Source organism: Euprymna scolopes, chromosome 46 (assembly GCF_053919585.1).
Source record: "Euprymna scolopes isolate OS-2025 chromosome 46, ASM5391958v1, whole genome shotgun sequence".
In the NCBI taxonomy this organism is placed as follows: Eukaryota; Metazoa; Mollusca; class Cephalopoda; order Sepiida; family Sepiolidae; genus Euprymna; species Euprymna scolopes.
Window position 1 is genome coordinate 78,193,665 of NC_136527.1, and position 20,491 is coordinate 78,214,155.

Sequence of the window (20,491 nt, forward strand, 5' to 3'; positions counted from 1 at the left end):
AGGATGATATAAAAGCTGGGAAAAATTCCCTGGGGGAGCAGAGAGAAAAGAGTCGCGAACATCTCTTGAAAAAAATTTCGTATTGCTGACGTTCGGATTGTGCGGTGTGACATTGGTGGCGAGAGGCCAGGTGTGGTCGATTAGAAAAGAAGAGGGCAGAAACGTGCTGTTGTCGAGAGAGTGAACCGAATCCTGATTATAACCCTAGACAATACAGGCTTAGTAATACCACGTACAAGTCAGGACCATTTGAACCAATTTATCTGAATGCAGATTTCACCTTCTGGATGCAGCATCCGCGAAATCACTGTACTGCTGAGACCTGGGTAAGGACGTGTGGTGTTTACTCCTGATCTAAAATGGAACACGTACGTCAAATTCGTTGCGTTAGTCGCTGGAAAAATGGTTGGATCCCACCGCTCCAGTAGATATTTCACTGCTAATGCAGATCTCAACCTATGTAAGAGCCCGGCACGTCAAAGGATGGAGTACTGTTGCCACATATTGCCAGGAGCTGCTAAAATGACCTTATCCTGCTTCGAGATAGTTCAAAATATACTTTGTAGCCTAGCGGAGGATGCCCTTTTCTCTTCCTTGCAACCTCTTTCCCACAGAAGAGACGTTGTGAGCCTGTCTCTAGTTTATCGTTATTTTCATGGCAGGTGCTCGTCCAAGCTCCAATCGTATGTTCCCCCTCACCAAACTTTCATGAAAAACACTCGTCTAGCTAAAACCACTATCAATAGTCCCCACTATATGTGTGTAAACTTAACCAAAGATTCTATGAAAAAAGTAATTTCTTAGAACTGCATGCCTGTGGAACGCTCTTCTGTTTCCCCTGTTTGCCAGCTGACTAAAATTTAGTCATCTTCAAGTCCAATGTAAAAAATTTCTTGATGAGCCGTCCCCTTAAGTAATACAATTTACCAAATTTGCACTAGTATCGATTACTTCGATATTGCCCCATTGACTTCTGTGCACTCATTAACCCTTAACAGCATGCGTTGGATGGGAAATGGAGCTGCATCCAAATTTTTGAAGTTGATCATTTCCAGAGGCTTACGATCGCTTTCAACTTGGAACACACTTCCATAGATGTACGTCCTGAATCGTTTCCAGCCAAAAATAACTGCAAGGAGTTTCCGCTCTATGCTGGCATAGCGTTGTTTAGTCTCTGTTAAAGATTTAGATGCAAATTCTTTGAGTTTTCCTTCTTGATGGAGGATGGTGCCAAGTTATCTACTTGATGCATCGACTTGGATAAACCTGGTTTGCTTCGCAGAGTCAAAGTACAACAACAACAACATATTTTTGAAAATTAGATCCTTGGTTTGCTGAAAGTTTCTCTGGTGATTTTCTGTCAACTAGTACTCCACTTCTTTTTAAGGAAATTTCTCAATGGTGTTGTGTGATCTAAAAGGTGGCATATGAATGGTGCTATGTACGTGATTATTCCCAACATCTTCTGCATGTCGGTGGTATTCAATGAACTAGGTAACATTTTTTTGTTTCTGTTACCTTGCTTGGATTAGGTGCATATCATTTTGCTCGTAGATTGCACAAAAATAGAATATGTTTCTCATTGATTAAACACTTTTCACGATTGAAACAAAGTCCTTCCTTCTGTGCAATTCTCATTAAATTGTGAAGTTTCATTTCGTGCTCTTCTTGGGTTCCTCAAAAACAATGACATCATCGATCAGCCTTAGAGTGCCAGGGTAAAAGGGAAGTTGAAGTTAGTTAACAGTTGTGAGACTGAATCGAGTTTGATATACTAATAGCCATTTTTAACATCCAATTTAGAAAAATATCTGACACGAGGAAGTTTATGTGCAAGTTCTTCCATTGTATGGGTCTTGTAATGGCATCTCATTATGACCTTGTTTAAATATTTCGGATCTAAAAACAAGTTAAGTTTCCATTGTCTTTACGCACATAAACAAAGCTGCTGGCCCATTCTGCAGGCTCGGTTACTCTTCGTATGACACCATGTTTTACCATATTTTCCAAGTCATTCTGGGACATTTTCTCTGTGCATGTATAACAAGGTTTCAAGACAATATGGCATTCAACTTCAAAATTTCCAATGCTGTCAAAACGGTCTTGATATATATTTACCAGATCTTGCACTTCATATAAATTGGGGTTCCTGGATTGCACAATGTAGACTTACCACTTGAAAGTCATTGGTCGAAGTTAGTCCTATGATAGTAGGTCCTTCCGTTGTTACAACAAAGAACTTGTTTGTCTTCCATTTTCCTTTGTGTGAACAAAATATTTTTATGGATCCGTGCGGTTTTATATTAGAACAATTATATGCTGTTAAAATAGTTGATGGCGCTTTAACACTGTTCACACGAGAATTTGTAGTCGACAAATGGAGTTTTTAGATTAAGAAAAACGATGATTTCTACTGAATATTTGTCAATTTTAATAAATTTCAATGATAGCTTTCAAATTATGCATATTACTAAATTGTGAAAAAAAAAGTACTTTAATCGTGTTAGCAGGTGTAAAATTGCTGCAATCTTGTTTCAATTGAAACGGAAAATCACCCCCCCTTTGGAACTTTCTAATATCTTATGATAGTTGTCTTCAAATTCTATTTATATTATCTTTATTAAATAATTTTCTACCTTATCGATTTTCGTAATTTTTTATATAATCATCTAAAAGGAATACGTTCTTGCATTGTTTTCATGTGAAAATTAAAATTACGATTTCCGAAATTTCGTCCAAATAGTGTAGAAGCGCCCGGTTGGTTTATCCTTGTTGCACCGGGGAGCGGTTGTCCTGCTACACTTATCAGGTGTGGGAACATTTTCTGGAAGGTATGTAGCCTCTTGTATCAACTTTAGCTTTCAGAAAGTGTATGCCTGGGAGGTTGGGAAATTAATTAGAAGGTTTGTAAAAATCTCTGGCCGACTGTCACTTTGTTTTTGGATAGAGTCGAAAGACATCAGTTCAAACTTATTAAAGATCCCTTCATTGTCCCCTTGGAAGTCATTTGCACACGGTGAGGTGTATCAGAATTTTTTACACCCCTAACACAAAACTGAAAAAAATAAATAACTCGTAATTTTGTTGTATTATATGCCAGTTATAGAGTGCACACGGTTGCGGTGTTTTGTCAATTGTTTTAATTGATTCATTCCAGATATGACTTGCCCTATAATCGTTCCTCTCTTTCCTGGATATCTCGGAATTTGCACCTAAATGTCTGTAATTTACATCTGGTAAGAAAATCATCGAAATTCTCTTAAATTCTCTTTTACTTATATTGATAGCGATATAAAGGAGCAATGTGGAAATACAATTATGGTTGTAATCATTCGCCTATTTTTTTTTTTTTTTTTTTTTTTTGCTAAATGATATCTGAGTTACTTTGTGGTGGTGGCTATTGTTTGGTAGGTTAACCAATTCATTATTGGGATCTATTAATTGGCTGCAACCGTCTACTTCCAGCATTTCCGGTATTTCACGATGATCATAATGAGTGAATATTCCGCATTACCAACGTTGATTTCACTTTATTACATTTTTCATCTTGAATGTTAAAAAAAAAGGAAAGAAAAAAAAGAACATTTATGGCTTCAATAGCAATAGTAAGTTACTTCCGGTTCAAGTGTGACGCTGCGTTATAACAATGTCAATTGTTTAATGGTATTATTTTTATGATTATTTTAGTTTTATTATTTATTAAGACACTCTTGCACTAGGTGTGTCAGAAACCGATGTTAAGAATGCATGAAAAAAATTGAATAATTCGACCTCCTATCTTTCCAAGCTTATAAACTATTTGAAAAATGTAATTCAAACCCTATTTTTTTCAATTAAAGGAGCTAAGACCAAATTAAAACAAATAACATGTTTAATTGCAAATTATGCAAGATTTGTATTCTTAATCGGTTTTCTTTATATTGTTTTAATTTTTAATTAGAATATTTTCTTTATTTATCTTTTATCTTCAGTTGGTGATATATAAAACTTTGGTACGTAAATTAATTATTTAATTTTTATTAGAAATTTCAAAATGGGGGGTTGAAATTTAAAAAAAAATAACGTTTGTCTAAAATATTATATTAGGTGTATTGGAAAGGGCATGAAATATCACATTGACCATGAAAATATCGTAAAAATTGAACCAATAGAAAAATTTTGATAGATTTTTAAACTTTAAAAATTGAAAAGCATTTAACTCGTAAAATTGGATTGATTTCATTACGTAAAAAATGCATTTTTTTTTGTTAAGGGTGTCAACCCCCACCCCCACCCCATAAATTCTGATACACCTACTGCTTCCTTGGTATTTCTCGTCATCCTGGTTTACTATTTGCCTTCTTCCATGTTGTGAGTGTTGCCACATTCTCTGCTGCTTTCTAATTTTTGTTTGTATAGACTTTGGCCCAATGATTTTTCTCTCCACAGGCTGAACATATTGTACCCTATGCTTAACGTTTTCCAAATGGATTATAACCTTTGCATCGTTTACAATGCTTGTATTGTACTGCATCTATCTCTTTTTCTTTTCGTTCGTAGAGTTCAGCTAGTTGTCTCATGCGGGCTATGGAAGCCTCATGTGTCCTGCCATAGTTCCCTGCAGTGTCAAATCTTTGGCAGATTTGTCGTTTAATTATACGAATAGCCTCAAAGCCTATTATCACCAAAAGGGACGCGCTGGTTACTGCATAGTGCATCGATACCGGTATGTATAGAGCTTGATGTAAACCACGTTGTTAAAAAAATAAATAAATAAAATAAATAATAATGAAAGATAGTTTAAAAATGATTAAATGTTTTATTTATTTTATAATTTAAAATTATTTTTTTATAATTTAAAATATTGAACAATACAAATATGTTATTTAACAAATAAAAAAGAGGATAATGCATGATGAAGTTTAAAAATTAATCTTTCATTATTTCTTTTTTTCTTTGTTAAAAAATGTGGGTTTGTATTACTGTACACATAGATTCGAAAAAGTGGTCAAAAAACAAATATATAACAAATAAATATTATCAAAGGCAAGATAAGATACTTTTCTACCAAACTGGATACATTTTTTTGTTTTATTCAATGTAACATGTTTATTCAGCTCGAAAAACATGCAGTGTTTACCGATGTATTTAACATGGTAACTTTGGGAAAAAATGTTATAAATAATAAACGAGACAAAATACTATTTTAAAAAAACACCGAATTTTTATTTTAATAGTATTTTGTCTCGTTTATTATTTATAACACCTTTTCCCAAAGTTACAATGTTAATGAGAATGTCGGGCGCCATTTTGAATTTTCCAATACATCGGTAAACACTGCTAAATAAACATGTTACACTGAATAAAAACACAAAAAATTTATCCAGCTAGGTAGAAAAGTAACTTATCTTGCCTTTGATAACATTTATTTGTTATATATTTGTTTTTTGACCACTTTTTCGAATCTATGTGTACAGTAATACAAACCCAAAAATGTGATTAATTCAAATCAAATTTTAATCATAGTATTACATTTTCCATAATCACGTAAATACAAACAAACGTTTAAGCGCTATATACCGGTGCCTACCCAACGTGTCCCTTTTTGTCATAATAGAGTTTGAGGCTAAACGGCAAATCGGCCAAATCTTTACCCTTTGCTAGAAGTTGTTTTCCAAGTTCTTGGTGGTTCGTTCCGGATATGATTTGCTCTATAGTTGTTCCTCTGTTTCCTGGACATCATGTGTCCTGCCATAGTTTATAGCTCCCTGCAGTGTCAAATCTTTGGCAGATTTGTCGTTTAATTGTATGAATAGCCTCATGATATGATTTGCTCTATAATTGTTCCTCTGTTTCCTGGACATCTAAGAATTTGCACTTGGATGTCTGTAATTTACATCTGGCTTGAATGTCATCGAAATTCACTGATTTATTTATTAAAACGTTTATGGCTTCAATAGCAGTAACTTCCGGTTAAAATGTGACGCTGCTTTATAAAAACGTCGATTGTTTTAATCGTATTAATGTTATAATTATTTTATCTTTAAGCATCGATATCATTTATTTCATTATTTAATATGCTTTAGAAATGATTGGAAAACAATGGCACATTTTTAACTAATGAACGGACATTTTTACTCGAGGAACGAAATATTTATTACACCGTTTTACGATGACCTAAATTCATTGTTCTTTAACAGTTGATTTTCTCTTGAAATAATTTCACGTTTAAATCGTGTTTTTCATCTTTTAATTTTTATTCTTTTATATTTTCAAATATTTTATTTCTTAATGAATTGGACACACAAAACAAAAGTTGTATCAATTTACTAAAGAAATCCTAACAAACAAAACAAATTTTCTGTTTTGAACACAATAGAAAAAAACGAATTCATCCCACTTTTTTCGTATTGAATTCCTGGAATGAAAGGTAAGTTATTTTTTATACACTTTAAAGTAAATTTGCATCCAATAACTTTTTAAATAATCTGAAACATTAAAAAAAAGTTTCTGTTTTTATTGAAATCTAATAAACAAAATATTGATTTCGCTATGCTTTTTATAATATACATTATTAAAAAACAAATAATAATAATAAAACATTCTCCCATAAAAAATTATTTCTGTTTTGAACACAAAATAAATTAATAATAATTATGATGTACAAAATAATTTCATTGGGACTTGGTCAAATTGTTAGACAACTGAGCACAAAAAAAAACAACAAAAAAAAACAAACTTTTTTTAATATTTAATTGTTTTAACATGTTACGACGGGGGACCAGAGAGTGTCAGTGTCACTAATGTTGCGTGTTGCGATAGGTGTATCAGAATTTTTGTAGGAATTTTTGACACCCCTAACACGAAACTGCGAATAACATGTAAAAATCTCGTAATTTCTCTGTTAAAAGTGGGTTATTTATTTTCTTTATAGATTATACTTCCAAAATAAACTAGTAAAGTTGTTTTAAAAGTAATAGAATTTTTATTTAAACAGTAATGAATTTTCCGAACTTAATATTTTTCAATGTTTAAACTTTAAAAAGCTATCAACATTTTTCTATTGATTCTATTTTTACGATATTTTCAGGGTCAATGTGAAATTTTATGCTCTTTCCAATAAACCGAATATAATATTTTAGACAAACGTTTTTTTTTTTAAATTCACGCCCCCCCCCATTTTCAAGTTTCTATTTAAAAGTAAATAATTAATTTACTCACCGAAAAGAAAATAATTAATTTACTCACAAATTAAAGAGAAAATGTCAATAAATAATATATTCAAATTTTAAACAAAAAACAAGTAGTGTTTTTTAGAATTTTACCTGTAAAGGATGAAGTTTAAAACCTTTTTTTAAACCACGTTATTTGTTTTTCTTTTTCTTTTTTAAATGGAACCTTGGTCCTTGCTCCTGTAATTGAAAAAACAATTAGGGCTTGAATTACATTGTTCGAGGAGTTATAAGCTTGGAAAGACAGGGGGTCGAATAATTCGCTCCTCCCATTTTGAAATGTCTAATAAAAAGTAAATAATAAATTTATGTACCAAAGGCTTATATATCACAAATTGAAAACAAAAAAAGGAACTGTTTTTTAGAAATTTACCTATAAAGTCCGAAGTTTAAAACCTTTTTTTTAAAAAAAAAAACACGTTGTTGTTTTTTTTTAATGAAACCTTGGTCCTTGCTCCTTTAATTGAAAAAAAAATAGGGCTTGAATAACATTTTTCGAGGAGTTATAAGCTTGGAAAGATGAGGTGGAATTATTCACTATTTTCTCGAAATTTCTGACACACCTAATGTTGCGATGGTGAATAGGATAACGTTTGTTAGTACCTCAACGTAAACAAAATCATTAAAAGGCGTTGGAGTCAGTGTTAAGGCGGAGATGAATATAAAAGTTCGGTAAATGATACTTTACGCTACAACAGAACACCGACAACTCTAATTTGTTTTTTTAGAGGTAGTCGAGATCGTTGACAACGAATCTGATAATCAAACCTGTCGCAAATTTATCGTTTTCATGATATAAACCTCTTGACCCTGGGACTATTTTGCGTCATTTCACCGCCTTCAGTAGTGTTTCCTTATAGTGAAGTGACTTATCATATCGTGGAGGAATCCTTAATTGTAAAAACATTTATTTATAAGTCTGAATAAGACTGGAATCTGTGGTAAATACAGAAATAATCAACCATCTCAGTAAAATAACCTTTTTAGTGACACACAATATGGTTTCCGCTCTGTTAGATCTAGACCAGATGTGCCTACAGTTATATCTCATAGGATTAGAGAATCTCTCGACGGAGGCAACCTTTCTAAGGCCATTGTTCTTGACATATCTAAGGCCTTTGATAGGGTATGGCATAAAGGTTTACTTCACAAGGTCTCTTACTATGGTATAGCTGGAAATGTCTTCTCAATTATTAAATAATTTCTTTCTGATAGGTTCATAAGACAGAAAACAAAATGGAAAAAAAAATTAAAATAAAAATGATTACAAATCGACAGTTCATTTGAAAAGTTATTACTACACAAGCAATAAGGTCCGGCATATAAAATCAAGAGTAGGTTCTTTGATATAACAGGGGTACATTCAAAATGAATGTTTATATTTTAACCGGTTGTCATCAAATGGAAATGGAGACATGTCAGTTCCTATTGCGACAATTTCATAGTTTATGTTGTAGATTTACTTAGAATACTACACATACACACATACATACATACATACATACATATATATATATATATATATATATATATATATATATATATTTATATATATACTGACATCACAATGTTGGTTACTGAGTTAGTAGGGTTGTACTTACTAAAGGAGATGGACAGAAAAATACCTGGTTTAAATGGAGGAGGGGCTATATAGGGATGATGCACTAGTTATAATTCATTCCAGCCATCGAATTACTGAACAAACTAGGAAAAATATCAGAAATGTTTTTAATGAAATGAGATAAGAAATAACAATAGACAGAAATTACAAAGAAGTAAACTTTCTAGACATTACTTGAAATCTTAACGATAACACATATGAACCATATCACAAACTTAACCAAAAACTATTCTACATTGATTATCAATCGAATCATCCTAAATGTATGAAGAAGGCACTCATCCCCAATATTTCTAAAACAATATCTGAGCTGTCAAAGAATGAGAGTCTTTTTGATAAAAACAAATATTATTACAATGAATCTCTTCTCAAATCGGGATACCATGGGAAAATAGAATACACGAAGAGTGCGAACAGTAGGAATAACAAACCTAACTGCACAATATCGTACAACATGGCAATGAGAGCAAGAAAGAAACCGAAAATCAATAATGGATACAATAAGAAGGATCAAAGGAATAAAAAAAGGGAGAGTAATAATAGCAGTGAAACAGGTAATGATGAGGTGGGTACTAGGAATAAGAGAAACAGACGCAAGAAACAGGTTTGGTTTTATCTGCCGTATAGTGAGCCACAAGTGGAACGATAAAATTTTCGTCCTAAAAATGTCGACATTATTCAGTTTCTGTTTGATGAAAACTTTTTGTTGTAGACCATCTACTAGTTGGCTAGTTGTGGACAAATCCCAAGAGCGATAGGAGTCTTCTATCATGTCAAAATGTGACAATGTTCAACGAGCGAGATCAGAGATGCACTGCTATTCAACTCATGCTCTCTACCGATCCAAGTTATGACAACATGGCAATTACCAGCACCTTCAAGATGTTACATGTAATATAAACAATGTTACAGGTAAGTTAAACAATGTCAAAAGTAATTTAAAAAATGTTACAAGTAGTTTAAATCGTTTAGTGAACATATCCAAAACAATATCCCTAAGGAATTTTACAGAATAATTTATAAGAATTTCCCACCTGCGAATAAATTAAGCAAAATAATTGATAGGAACTCAGTAAAACTATCTTTATCAACCTCTGCCAACTTAGCAAACCCTATAATAAGCTCTAATAACAGGAAAATAAGGAATAATAATAAGTTAGTATTGGAGGAACGAGTCATAGAGAGGAACTGTAATTGCAGAATGTGAGATTCAGGCTGAGAATATAAAGTAAGTATATCTTGAAGCCCCATGGTGCGTTTTTAAGGAAAGATTCAGAAACCATGTTGTTGATAATGATAGAAGAGGGATAGTACAAGAATTAACATCTATATATATAAAAGCGAAAATGTATGTTTCAGGGTTGTTACTTATCCCCTCCATACACACACCTACAAACATCTGGCAACGCCGGGTACCCCCAGCTAGTCTATTTAATTTGCCCGATTTTGAAACGTTAATTATTCGACATTGTCGGATCTGCACGTGTTGCATTCGTTTTTCGGTATAAAAAAGCGAAACTCGATTCGAAATACTGGCCCACGGCCAGTGGTCTCTAGAAAGCTATGTAACGTTTGATCAATGTCAGCTTCGCCATATCAGACGTTTGCTTTCATTTCGAGACAAGACACTCCCCCTAATAAACAGTGAACTATTTTTTTCCAAAGTTAGTTAACAACAAACAAACCGGTTTAGTGACCTCATTAACAACTGTCCCGCAGAAAATGTTAAGTGCTGAATAGCTGTCGCTTACCATCGCCGCATGTGCATTAAGTTTTTCATATAAAAAACAGACTTGCATTAAATAAAACACTGTCCTGCACTCAATGTGCATGTCAGTAACTCGTCAAAAATGGGCACCTATTTTTTGTTTTTTTCACACTTTACTATTTTTCAACTGCACATCAAGGCTCCGTTTTTTTTTAACAACCAACGATTTTTCTTTTTATTTACCCAAAACCACACACACTTCCAAACACCCAGGCAACGGCGGGTACCCCTCGCTAGTTAGAAATAAAAAGAGAAACACAACTGCATTAAGTTATAGAATTAGGGAACTTCATAAAAACATAAAAGATTTTGAATTAAAATGGTCAACAGTAGATAAAGGTAGAAAGTATAGACGTGGTTAATAAAAAAGATGACATCTATGTTTACTGATAGCCTTCTAGATAGTGAATTCTAAAGAAGAAATATTAAATAAAAGGCTGTTATACAGGGATGTTTTCATAGGAATAGATTTTAGCTATCACGTCTAAAACGTAGCTGAGAGGGAAAAAATTCTTGTGGGGAAAAAAATGTTTTTGAGTGGAAGGCCAGACTTAAAATGGAGTTTAATAGCTAAACATGGAATAAATTAGATGTGATAAATCATTCAAATTTAGTAAGCAAATCTGGAATCTAAAATTCAACACTAGAAACACATTATTAAAAATAAAGACAATGGATTATCAGATAAGAAATTTAGATCTATAAAAAGGCTAAACAAAGATTAGCAATATGGTTTCCTAACTAGGAAAACAATATTAGATATGTGGATAGTGTTATAGTCGATACAGTTTCTAGATCAATAAAATGGCTTAACAAAGATTAGCAATATAAATTCAACACTAGAAACACAATATTAGTAATCAAGAATGGAGATATATAGATACTGTTTTTAGATCAGTAAAACTATAAAAAAATAAACTAAAAATTCTAGCTTATAAAATTATATTCTTGTTTTGAACGGTTAACTCCAAAAAGCAATGGAGACCTCCACTTACATTGGAGTAAAGCATACATGGAGCTAAATAATATATTTATGAATAGAATACTTATTAATAGGATATTTATTATTATTAGATAAGCAATTAAGTACTTAAATCCCGAATTGATATTATTTGAATTAAAGCCATATATAACCTCAGAAAATTATGTCTTGACGGCAAATGTAGGTAAAAACTTTTGCAATAAAATCAGTATCACGTTTAAGATATGCATTACAAACTTATAATGTGAATAGGTTAGCCTAGATTTAAATGGTTTTGATTAATTTATAAATAAATCATTAATGCATATAAGGGATTTGCCAACTTAGAATCTGCAAAAGCATAAAAATCTCGAATGTATAGAGTTACCTCCTTTTCAACATCATAACTACATATTACGAATTTGGCAACTTATAATTCGACAAAAGCTTTAAAATTTCGAATGTATAGTTACCTCCCATTCAACGTCTAAACTATTAGTTAATCGTAACTCTTTATAAGGTAGAAACGAAAATAAATAAAAAATTAAGAATACATTTTCAATGGAGGATGAGATTTCACTGAATAAAGAGTAATGTTAACCAGTTGTTTCTCATGGAATAAATTTTAAACAATAATCGCTTTTTGAAATTACACAAATAAGTAAGCCGGTATTTTTGTAAATAAACAAAGCAAATTTTATAAATAAATAGAATTCAAATAATATAGCCGAAGATTTAGTTGATTAGTCTGGATTAGAAAAAATAAATAAAATATAATAAAGATATTCAATTTAATAAATTAGTGAATAATATTATTCAAACATATTAAGTGAACATAGTGATAGTGGTAACGTTGAATGATAATTTGATTGATTTTTTTTGTTTTTGAAATAGAAATACAAAAATAAGTAAATATACAAAAATTTTAAAGACTTTGGAAGGATGAAATGTAGGTAAAATATTTCATCATGTCCTCACCTTATAAGGGAAACGGATTTCATATTATTCATTTATAAAATGTGTTTTATTCAATATGTCTGATGAAAGGTTGTTCTTGTGAGAATTTCCAAACGATATAGGGTTTGAATTTGTCGAAATAGTCTTGAAACAATTGTAACTAATGATGAAATACACTATTTGTTGCCATAAACCTATTCCTTGATGTCTTTTTTTTTACACAGTGATCACCACTTATCAAGGCCCGGAAGCCACTCAGGGATAATGGTTATTGCAAGTACATTACGTTGGTGAGGAGATTTGATAGTGTGTTTACTTAAGGGGGCGGTTCATTAGGAATTTGTTAACATTAGACTTGAAGACATACAAGTTGTAGTCCGGAGGGAAGCAGGCAGACGGAACAGAGTTCCACAGGCGTGCAGTTCTAAGAAAGAAGCTTTGTTCATGAAATCCGCGTTTTGATTTAGGCACAGATATAGAGTGGGGGAAATTTTTCACAGTGGATTCAGCTAGACGGGTGTTTTTCGTGAAAGATTGGAAAGGGGGGACCAGAGATTGGAGTTCAGACGAGCACCTGCCATAAAAATAACGATAAAACAAGGATAGGCTCGCAACGTCTCTTCTGTGGGAGAGAGGTTGCAGGGCAGAGAAAAGGGCATCCCCCACTAAACCACGAAGTCTATTTTGTACTCTGTCAAGGCATGATAGGCTGTTTTTGGCAGCTCCTGCCCAGATATGGCAACAGTATTCCATCCTTGGCCGTACTTGGCTTTTATATAGATAGAGAATTGCATCAGTAGTGAGATATCTTCTGGAGCGGTAGAAGGATCCCACCATATTTCCAGTGACCTTGGCAACAGACTTGATGTACGTGCTCCATTTCAGATCAGGAGTAAAGGTCAAACCCAGAAGCTTGTCAAAACACGGGGCCTCACCCAGACGAGAGCCATCCATCACAATTGATTTTGTTAAAACAATATATGAATGCTCAATTATGAAATATGTTAATTTTGAATCTTACTGGTTAAGCCATCTTATTTTGACTTAAAAGTATTTGGTATATGAACGGTTACCGAATTTTCACTTATATAATCCCAATAAAATTGAGAATACTATAAATAAGACTATATATATATATATATATATATATATATATTGCGCTGCTTCTTTTAAAAAGATATGTTATGTGAAACACATACTGTTCTCAGTGGCATAACTTCAATGTAATAGATAAAACGGGTTTTTATCAAATGAAAATCCATATATATAATACTACTTCTGTTGCTTCAAATATTAACTGACAATATATCAAATGTTTCAACAGTATTAAAAAATGTTGAAAAATTTAGAGAGTTAAATAAAGGATATTTTTCTAGAATGTGAAATACCTGTTAGTATTTTTTAGAAGAATTACTAATTGGTACGTATATGTATGTAAAATTGAAACTAACAAATTACTCTCTCAAAATATATTAGTTTAACTTAAGCTTGCAAAAAATGTTTTGACTATACTCTTGAAAAATCCTTAAGTCGAGTGTCACAAATTTAATTCCAACATATTTCTGAACTTCGTTAGGATATGTGAAACACATACAATTCTCAGTGGCATAACTTCTATTTAATAACCAAATAAATGTTCACTGTAAAAAAGGCAAAGCTTGAAAAGAGGATAATTCCTGACCATGTGGGTTGTCATTGCTTGTTGAAGAGATGTAAATTGTGGGTAAACTGTTAGGTAATTGGTTCGTATTCCGAATAGCTGGTCTGCCAAACCTAAATGATATTTTAGGCTATCATCATGAAGTTTTCCAGATTAAGGCAAATAGTTATCTGCTGCTTTTGAATTTATCATCTTTATTTTTTTTTTAATACTTCTTATATCAAGTATCTTCATCGCTTGTCTGTAGCGACTTTCATATAAAGAGGCTAAATTACTCCTTTATTTATCAATTTGAATCGGATTGTAAAAAGTGTTATCATTTAGAATGTGTATCGTACATGTGAATGAGTTTAAAATAACAGTTTAATATATATATATATATATATATATATAAGATATATATATAAGTCGTACTGTCATACTTGAAACATGTCCAATTACATTTTCAAACAAATTCTGTGGATTATGAGATACATTGATCGTTGAATATACATAACATGAAAAAAATAAAATTCAAAAAGTAAATCTTGGGAAAAATAAGAAATTAAGATGTAAAACACAATGAAACACGCTTTAATGTTTATATATGAATAATTGTTTAAATAAATATGAATGTGTTAGTTGCATTGCCAAAAAATGTTTCGTTATATCTTCGAACGGGAGTGCACTGGATTATGGGATACATTGTCCATTGAATATACATAACATAAGACATGAAATAAAAGATAGATTAAATGTTTATTTTCTGTTTATAATAATCGAACTGTTTTGTCTTACTAATATTTACAGAACAAACATGAAAACGTTTATAAGTTAAACATTTTTTATTGAAATAATGTTTACATTCAGATGAATTATGGGTAAATGGATATTTTTTGTTTTTCACCTCAAATAAGTCACAATGTCATCAGAGCACATTCCATTAAATTACTTGAAAACAGGTGTAGGGATTAAACATTGTGAGAGTAGGGCAAAGAGTGTACGTTGGGTGTGGGGGATGGATGAATTAGATTTGAGACTCTTCCTGAACCTTATTGAGTTATGCTCATATGTGGCAGTAATACGCAATGCAAATTCTAATGTAAACTTTGAAGACGTATAGGATACTCTAATTTAAAACTATATTTTAGTAAAGTTTAGAAAACTCACCTTTTATGACGTCTTTGTAATGATCTCAAATTATTTGCTAATGTAATTGATAATTATTAAACTAATAAATTGTTGGTGTCGATATTTAAATAAACTGGAAACATTTACACTCGTATAAGTTAAAAGTATAAAGTTACAAATAACTTTGTATTCACATGAATTAGAAGTTTAACAGTTATATTTCCTCCAATAATAGGATTGAAAAGAATTTAAAAAATGATAAATATATAAGAAAAAAACTAAAAAGTAATAATAATAAAAAATTAAAATGTATAGAATTAAAATTTTTGATACTGAACAAACACATTAAGACAATGGTTTGGTAGTAACGCAGTTTGATTTAAATTATAAAAATTCCATATATATTTTCAACTAGATTAAGCAACGTCTATATTTACTGGTTCTGTGTAAAATTTAAAAAATAGTTATTTTAACGTGACTCTTATTAATTTTTATATGTAATTAATCTAGGGGTTGTGACTTTAATCCAACAAAATTAACAACATTAAACAATACTAATACATCAAATGAAATTGTAAAAATATTGAATTTCATATTTTTGCAGATGTTCCTGATTGAACCCTATGATTGAATTTTAATGGAATATAATTTTCTTTAAACATTATTCTATGAAGAGAATAACGTTATTTGGAAGACTAAAGCGGCATCTGTGGGAAAATTTCTTATACTGGCCACTTATTTACAATTGTTATGAAATATTTGTGAAAACTTAACACATCTTGAAGGTAATATTAGTTTTGATGAAAGATCTGTTTAATTTTCATATAAATCAGAAAAATAAGAGATCAAATCAAAAGTTTTGATTTATGATAAATAAAACTGTGAAAAGTCACATTTTTATTAATTGTGCGATTTCATTATAAAAACATTTTTTGAAATGTTTGAAAATACAATTATTTTAATGTTTGGTATCTTATGGGATGATACATCCGCATCTTAAACAAACTGAGTTGTAAAATTGGAATATAAGGGAAAACCTTTTTATTCGTATAAATTGTATGAACATTTTTGTTTTATAAAATAATCATTAGTTTAATATGAGAACTCACACTGGTGTAAAACAATATTCTTGTAAAGTGTGTTGATATTCTTGTTCTTTCACATCATCGTTAATGAGATATGAGAACTCTCATTGTGGAAAAGCCACATTTATGTGAAGTGTGTTCTCAAAAATCACTGATATTGATACATATAGGAACTCACACTGCGCAACAGCCACATCCTAGTGAAGTGTGTAGGTATTGTTGTTCTAAAAAATCAAAGTAAGTGATGCATATGAGCACTCACACTGAGAAAAATATTAATAATAAAAATTGAAATAAAAATTGACGGATTGGTTAGTGTAAAAACTATAGAAATTCTTAAGAAAATTTTGAAAAACAAGTTAAAATATTAGAGTTCTCAAAAAACCACATTCTTGTACAGGTTGCTGATATTCTTTTTTAAAACGCTATTGCTAGTAAGATGAGTACCCACACTGGGAAAAAGCCATATTCTTGTGAAGTTTGTAGATACTCTTTTCCTGAAAAATCAAAGTTAGTGAGACATATGAGAACTCACACTGGGGAAAAGCCATATTCATGTGAAGTTTGTGGATATTCTTGTTCTGATAAATCCTCATTAGTAATACATATAAAAACTCACACTGGGGAAAAGCCACATTCATGTGATGTTTGTGGATATGCTTGTTTGAAAAAATCAAAGTTAGTGATGCATATGAGAATTCACACTGGGGAAAAGCCATATTCATGTGAAGATTGTGGATATTCTTTTTCTGAAAAAGCATCGTTAGTGACACATGTGAGAACTCACACTGGAGAAAAGCCACATTCATGTGAAGATTGTGGATATGCATGTTCTCAAAAATCATCATTAGTGATACATATGAGAACTCACACTGGGGAAAAGCCATATTCATGTGAAGTTTGTGAATATTCTTGTTCTGTAAAAGCAAGTTTAGTAATACACATGAGAACTCACACTGGGGAAAAGCCACATTCATGTGAAGTTTGTGGATATTCTTGTTCTAATAAATCAAGTTTAGTAATACATATGAGAACTCACACTGGGGAAAAGCCACATTCATGTGAAGTTTGTGGATATTCTTGTTCTACTAAATCAAGTTTAGTAAACCATATTAGAACTCACACTGGGGAAAAGCCACATGCATGTGAAATTTGTGGATACTCTTTTACTGCAAAATCAGGGTTAGTGAGACATATGAGAACTCACACTGGGGAAAAGCCACATTCATGTAACGTTTGTGGATATTCTTGTTCTTTAAAATCAGCTTTAGTGAGACATATGAGAACTCACACTGGGGAAAAGCCACATTCATGTGAAGTTTGTGGATATTCTTTTTCTTTGAAATCAAGTTTAGTAATGCATATGAGAACTCACACTGGGGAAAAGCCGCATTCATGTGAAGTGTGTGGATATTCTTGTAATCGGAAATCATCATTAGTAATACATATGAGAACTCACACTGGGGAAAAGCCACATTCATGTGAAATTTGTGAATATTCTTGTAATCGGAAATCATCGTTAGTTAAACATATGAGAACTCACACTGCAAAAAAATAACAATCCTGACAACTTTGTAGATATGATTGTTCTGTGCAATCAGGTGTATTGACTCATATGAGAATTCATACCAGAGAAAATCAATATTTGGAAACATGAACCACTGTTGATAACATGTAATTGAAAAGGTTTCCATGTTCTGTTACAAAAACATACTGGCGGCAAATACAAAAAAAGACAAGGCCATCATGCCAGATATGGTAATATGGAACAAGTTCGAAAGAACTGCGACCATTGTTGATGTTACAACCAAAAATGATTTTACCTTACTAGAGCTGAACAAGAAAATATTACAAAATATAGGAGCATCTGGATTAATAAAAAAGAATCTTCAGTTAAACCCAATCGCTGAAAATTGTAACAAAATACAACTAACAGCCCTCAAGGGAACACCGTCTATTCTTAAAAGAACCCTTGTATATAAATTTACATCGTACCAGAATCAAGTGCCAAACCCTAACACTAACCCTAACCCGTTGATCTCTCAGAACTAAAAGTTAAATAAAAACAGGGGAAAATCAATATTCTTTCAGAATATGTAAATATTCGTATTCTCCTAAATTAACTTTACTGATACATATGAAAAAGACCCACATGTAGAAAACGCCCTATTCATATGAGAACTCCAAGTAAAACAGTGTTACTTAAAATAAACTATACCATAAGTTTTTGTAGATTAACTATATTATATGTAGTGTGTCTTTTCTTTATAGTTAATAAATATTAGTCTCAAATATGATAACGCATAAGATAAGAAAATGTCTTATGAAGTTTGATATCTTTTTATATTTTTACTTATTGTTTGATCTGCTTGTGATACTCTTATTAGACATAAGTTTTCAGCAATGGATTAGTTTTTTTTACATTTTTTAATTTTTTTTAAATAAACTCTGTTGCAATATTTTGGACGTGTAATGGGGTATAATCCCACACCGTCGGACGATTCTATTTATAAACGATACTGCTAGGAACTGACGAATCGAATTAATTCACATTTAGCTACCAACCAATCAGAAACCAGAATTGCTTCATAAATATTAAACCTTTTCTTGAGCAATTTCACATGTGTTTTTTTCGTCTCGACACGGTAAGTATATTTTGCTCTGTGGAACTGTCTACTGCAAACCAGTCACCTCTCAGGACTTGTGTGTAACAACGAACCATTAGAAACTATTCTGTCTACTGCAAACCAGTCATCTCTCAAGACTTGTTTAGAACAACGAACCATTAGAAACTCTTCTGTCTACTGCAAACCAGTCACCTCTCAAAACTTGTTTAGAACAACGATCCATCGGAAACTGTTCTGTCTACTGCAAACCAGTCACCTCTCAAGACTTGTTTAGAACAACGAACCATCTAAAACTTTTCTGAAACTAAATATGGCTTACATTTCTTCGTATAGAATAGTTACAAAACGCCCTCCCCATGTAAAGAATGGCTTTCTAAATAACGTTATTATTTTAGCATGGTACTTTCTCTGCATAAGTACCATGTTTTGTTTAATAAATTGTTAGGTGAAAGTACGGTACTCATGCAGAGAGTGATCCGTGCTGAAATAAAAATGTTTTTATTTAAAAAGCCATTCTTAACATGGGGAGGGTGTTTTGTACCTAATCTGTATTTACACCTTACAATTGAATAAAAAAAACATGATAAAACTTTAATTAAATGTGGAAATAAGAAATAATAGTGCGGACCACTCTATTCATTAGCACCAAATATTATTTAAGCACGTCACCCAATCCGTAAACTTTCTTCGAAAAAAACCTGTATCTTTACCAAACAATTTATAGTGTTAATAATAAAAAAGTTCATATTTTCTTATATCGAAAAACAAAAAAAAATAACAAAAACAAAAAAACGACTTCAACTCAAAAAGCAAGCGACAAACTTTTTTTTGTCTGATATAATAAAGAAAAAATGTTTAAATTACAAAATTTGGAAGATAAACAAATGAATTATGTTTTTTTTTTTACTTATTGAGTAAACAGACAATGAAATCTTCTAATTCGTTTCGTCAAATCGTGGTTTGTGAAATGAATCGAACCGGAAGTTCAGTTCTATCAACAAAACATATTTGCACTAATGGCTTACGAAAAACATATTTATTTTATTTAATATTTTAATAATTGGCGATGTAAATTTAGTTTAATAACATAGAAACATCCCTCGACTCTAAAGATGGGTTGTCTGAAAATTTCAACTAAATTGGTAATGTAGAAATATGGTTGTATCAGCTTTGAACGAACCAATAATTACATTTTCATATATATAGATATACATATATACATACAAACACTTTATATATATCCTAAAACTGTCTAAAATCAATACCCTACTCCCTAGCACGTAGAGTCGTCACCATAATAACAGACAGACACCTCCGTGCAACTAGACTGAATGAACTACAAATAACACTGCGGAAAAGAGGATACCCAGTACCACTAATACAGAAAGGTAGGTAACTGGCTGAAAAAATTCCAATAGACCAACTAAGAACCTCAAAAGAACACAACAAAGAACAAATTCTTGCATACGTCTCTACACACAACACAAACAA